Raw genomic sequence first — 5,761 nt, forward strand, 5'->3', positions numbered from 1 at the left:
AATATTGGAAGAGATTATAGTTGAAAACTTCCCTAACATGGGAAAGGAAATAGCTACCCAAGTCCAGGAAGCACAGAGAGTCCCAGGCAGGATAAACACAAGGAGAAACACACCAAGACATATAGTAGTCAAATTGACAAAAATTAAAGACAGAGAAAAGTTATTAAAATCAACAAGGGAAAAATGACAAATAACATACAAGGGAACTCCCATAAGGTTAACAGCTGATTTTTCAGCAGAAACTCTGCAAGCCAGAAGGGAGTGGCATGATATATTTAAAGTGATGAAAGGGAAGAATCTACAACCAAGAATACTCTACCCAGCAAGGATCTCATTCAGATTCGACAGAGAAATCAGAAGCTTTACAGACAAGCAACAGCTAAGAGAATTCAGCACCACCAAACTAGCCCTACAACAAATGCTAAAGGAACTTCTCTAAGCGGGAAACATAAAAGAAAAGGACCTACAAAAACAACAAGAAAACAATTAAGAAAATGGTACTAGGAACATACATATTGATAATTGCCTTGAATGTAAATGGACTAAATGCACCAATCAGAAGACACAGACTGGCTGAATGGATACAAAAACAAGACCCATATAGATGCTGTCTACAAGACACCCACTTCAAACCTAGGGACACATACAGACTGAAAGTGAGGGGATGGAAAAAGATATTCCATCAAATGAAAATCAAAAGAAAGCTGGCATAGTGATACTCATATCAGATGAAATAGGCTTTAAAATAAAAAATGTTGCAAAAGACAAGAAAGGACATTACATAAAGATCAAGGGATCCATCCAAGAAGAGGAGATAACAATTATAAATATATATGCACCCAATATAGGAGCACCTCAACACATAAGGCAAATGCTAACAACTATGAAAGAGGAAATGCAAGGCAGAAATAGAGACACAGGTGTAGAGAACAAACACATGGACACCAAGTGGGGAAAGCAGGGATGGTTGGGGGGGGATGAATTGGGAGATTGGTATACCAAATTGTACACTCTAAATATATGCTGTTTATTGTCTGTTAACTGTATCTCAATAAATGTTCTTAAAAAAAAAAAAGAAAGAAAAAAGAAAGAAACGTGTACCACAATGTTCATTTACAATAGCCAGGACATTGAAGCAACCTAAATGGCCATTAACAGATGAACGGATAAAGAAGATGTGCCACATATATACAATGGAATATTACTCAGCCACAAAAAGGAATCAAATTGAGTTATTTGTAGTGAGGTGGATGGACCTAGAGACTGTCATACAGCATGAAATAAGCCAGAAAAAGAAAAACAAATACTGTATGCTAACGCATGTATATGGAACCTAAAAAAATGGTACTGATGAACCCAATAACAGGGAAAGAATAAAGATGCAGATGTAGAGAACAGACTTGAGGACAAAGGGTGGGGGCAGTGGTGAAAGGGAAGCTGGGATGATGTGAGAGAGTAGCATTGACATATATACACCACCAAATGTAAAATAGATAGCTAGTGGGAAGTTGCTGCATAACACAGAGAGATCAACTTGATGGGTGATGCCTTAGAGGGCTGGTATAGGGAGGGTGGAAGGGAATTATGGGAGGGAGGGGATATGGGGATATATATATAAATACAGCTGAATCACTTTGGTGTACCTCAAAAATTGGCATAGCAGTGTAAAACAGTTATACTCTAGTAAAGAGCTTAAAAAAAGAAGACTTTTCTGGAGTTGAAAAATTCAAACCAACTGTCCTTTATATTAAATTTTGTCACCAACCATCCATCAAAACCTAATGGAAATTTCCACAGTTTATGTGATTTGCCCTCAATAAATGTTTTGTCATGAATGAGATCTATTTTGTAAATCATTCCTTCCTTACAACACTATAAAACTCACTGGGGGCTTGTAGCTCAATGGCTCACCATCTAGGTTTGGGCAACCTGATACATGAGGTGCATAAGCAATATTTTTGAATTGAACATTCCTAGAAACTCAGGGTTTTGTTTCAGTGTAAAATTAACCTACTTTCTTCTCCTGATTGTACCTTTACCTTTTACATGTATTTACAGCATAATTCAAATGGGGTTGCATCTGTATGTCCCAGTTATGCTGTCTCTCTTGGAATTTTAGTGCATAAACATTATTTACTCCAGTTTGTTAACACATCTGCTGACTTAATATAGAGGGGGATTTACTTTGCAGAGGGAATTGCAAGACTACATATTCTCCTTTTGTCCTCTTAATAGGAATCTCCAAGGACACTCCTATACATAATTAATGTTCAAATTGTTTACATTATCTTTGGGTCTGAATGAAGTGCAAGTTGAAGATTTTCATCATCCAGGTGTTTCTTGGGCAAGAAGTGTTTTTTGTTTGTTTGTTTGTTTGTTTGTTTGTTTTTGGACTGTGCCTCAAGGCTTGTGGGATATTATTTCCCTGATCAGAGATTGAACCTTGGCACTCTGTAGTGAGAGTGTGGATTCCTAACCACTGGATTGCCAGAGAATTCCCATGGGCAAACACTTCTACAAGAACAGGCCAAATTTTGGAACTGAACTAATCAAGGTTTATATTTATCCATCTAAACCTCTAGCCAAATGTGCAATAAAATAAATAGTAACAGCAGATAAACTCTGTGAAGCTTTACCTAACTTTGTTTAGTGCATTCTTTAAATTTGATGATCCATTATGCTATGCAATATTTTTCTCCTTTAGAATACACCGTATTTCTCAGAAACATTTATATTTCTTTCTTTCTTATATATTTCTACATTTATCATTGTAATGTTTTGAATTCTGCTATTCTTCCACAGTCTGAAGAAGGGGAAAGTCATGACTGTTTAACTTCTGTTCTTAAATTACACCCCAAATAAAACTGTTAGAAACTCTTCTGAAAATCCAAACTTAATCTCATTTGTAGATGCATCAAATCGTAAGACTGAAATGGCACAACATTAGGTAGGATATGCTGTAATAGGTCTCACTTCGCTTCTAGAATGAGCCCTTAAACAACAAGTTATGCCCAGTGGAAGAACTTGTTGTGCTTACCAAAAGAGGTAAAAGTGTTAGTATATCCAGAGTTAGATATATCCCTGGGTAGTCAACAAAGTCATGGTATGTCAAGGAAAGATGATTTCTGGGGTTTCTCTGGTGGTGCAGTGGTTAAGAATCTGCCTGCTAATGCAGGGGACATAGTTTTGAGCCCTAATCTGGGAAGATCTCACATGGCACAGAGCAACTAAGCCCATGCACCACAACTACTGGGCCCATGATCTAGATCCCACAAACCACAACTACTGAGCCCACATGCTGCAACTACTGAAGGCTCTGTGCCTAGAGTCTGTACTCTGCAACAAGAGAAGCCACCACAATGAGAAGCCAGAGCACTGCAGCAAAGAGTAGCCCCTGCTCTTGGCAACTACAGAAAGCCTGTGTGCAGCAACGAAGACCCAATGCAGCCAATAAATAAAAAATAAAATGAATTAAATTAATTAATTAATTAAAGAACAAAAGAAAAGAAACGATCATTTCTGCTGCTACCAAAACAAAATCCAGGAACATTCTGTGGGAGGGAGTATTTGTAACCAAATATTTACTGAAATAGAATTTGGAAGGTTTCTAGGGATCAAAAAATGTAGATTTTAAAAGTAAGATGCATATTTTTTTCTTTTATTATGGCCTACCTATTGATCTTTATACTACAAAATACTTTGACTTGTGCCAAACTATTCTTGGTGAGTGGTAGCCAAAACATTACAGCATTATTTGGTAATTGCATAGCATTATTGTGACCAAAAACTGACACTGAATTGTCGCCAATGATTGGCACTTGGTAAAGCCTATCAACTGTTACCCTCAAATTAAGCAGAAACCTGTTACCTTGGTCAAATAATGCTTGCCTTCAGGATTGTCTCTAATATCAGCCAGTGTTCATTTAAGCCTTTATTTTGTCCTCTAGGAAAAAAAGTTTAATAGATGTTGCATTTCAAAGAAGGGTGCTCCTTCTCTCTCTCTCTCTTTTCTTATTCTAGCTAAAGTTTTTGTTTTCAAAAAACTGACTCATTTTCTAATCTCTATTTTGATAATTTATCTTGTAATCTTTGTTATTTCTCTCCGTATTCCAATTTTGGGCTTAGTTTGTCTTTTTTCTACTTCCTGGAGGTATAAAGTCAGAATATTTGAGATCTTTATTTTTTCCCTTCATGTAGGTGCTTAATGCTATAAATTTTGGTATTAGAACTGCTTTTGCTGCATCCCATAAGTTTTAGAATGGGATGCAGCAAATTCATTTGTTTTAAGAATTTCCAATTTCATTTGTTTTAAGGATTTCTCTTTTTGTTTCCAATTTCATTTGTTTTAAGAATTTCTCTTTCGATTTCTTCCCTGACCTATTGGCTCTTTGGAGTAAACATTTTGTAACATTTTTTGTAAAGATTTCCACATATTTTTTGCATTTTCCAGGTTTCCTTCTGTTACTGATTTCTAGTTTCATACCATTGTGCTAAAAAAAAGGGGGGGGGATACTTGTTATGATTTCAATATTCTTAAATTTTCTAAGGGTCATTTTTCTGACCTATTTTTTACACTTCCACTCTGGAGAATATTCTGTGTGCACTAAAGAATAATGTGTTTTTCAGTGCTTTTGGATGGAATGCTCTGTATATGTCTGTTAGGTCTACTTATCCTAAATTACAGTTCAGATCTGATGTTTCCTTATTGATATTTTTTGTCTGGATGATGTGTTCATTGTTGAAATTGGGAAAGATTGTTTTCTGATTCAAGAACTGAAATTTTAACTATGTTAGGGACATTCTGGAATTATCTTCTCTTTCTTTGGCTATTACATTTTTTGGTTGAGAGAATAGAAGTACATTTATATGATGCCATGATGAGCCAGAACACCTTGCTTGAGAGGTCCATGAAATTGGATAGGTGGTTCCAAAGAAAATTGCTTTGGATATGAGTGGCCCCTAGAGGTAGAGTACTTGCTGTATTAGTTAAAGAATATCATACTTAGGTCCTTTTACAAGCTTCCAAGAAAGGAAAGTAGTCGAATAAAGCATAAAATTATATAACTTGGCTAATAAAAATACCTTATTCTATGGTCTCTTCAGATTGGGAATGGAACCTGGCCTACTGATTTAATCTGGAGTTTCCTGGCTCTTGGTAATTGATACAGTTTTTTTTTTATTGACAGGTCTATTGATGATGTTTGGGTAGTACACTTTTAAAAGCACAAGTTTATGTCTGATATTTTGTAGTATTTCTATTTGGTTTTACATTTACTTTCTTCTTATGGCTATAATGTAAGTTTAAGAGGTGATAGACAAAACTAAAATTGTTCCATAAATAAATTATTAATTTTACTCCTGGGGTTTTGATCCTTATATCAGAGATACTGTTATTAATGTTCTAAGTTTTTCTTGAAATTTTATTTCAAATATAACGACTTTCAAAAATACACCATTTTTGAGGTACTTAATGTTTTTATGGAGACTTTAATTTTGTTCAACTAGTTTTATTTCCAACATTATATACATATCCATTTTAGTGTTGGTATTATTTCTGAACAGTGGTAGAATTTTTTCTTTTGTAAATTAAAGAATGTATTATTTTTAGTTATAATTGCTTTAACCAATTCTTCTCAAATGAGAGAAATGATTACCAGAAAGAATTATGGCTTGGAGCTTGTTTATTGATATTTGCAATGTCACTCTTGGGTATATGGTGAAGGGTTAAGTATCTTTTCAATTCCAGAAAAGATGAGTCAGA

The sequence above is a fragment of the Hippopotamus amphibius genome, chromosome 15 (assembly GCF_030028045.1).
Source record: "Hippopotamus amphibius kiboko isolate mHipAmp2 chromosome 15, mHipAmp2.hap2, whole genome shotgun sequence".
NCBI classification, from domain to species: Eukaryota; Metazoa; Chordata; class Mammalia; order Artiodactyla; family Hippopotamidae; genus Hippopotamus; species Hippopotamus amphibius.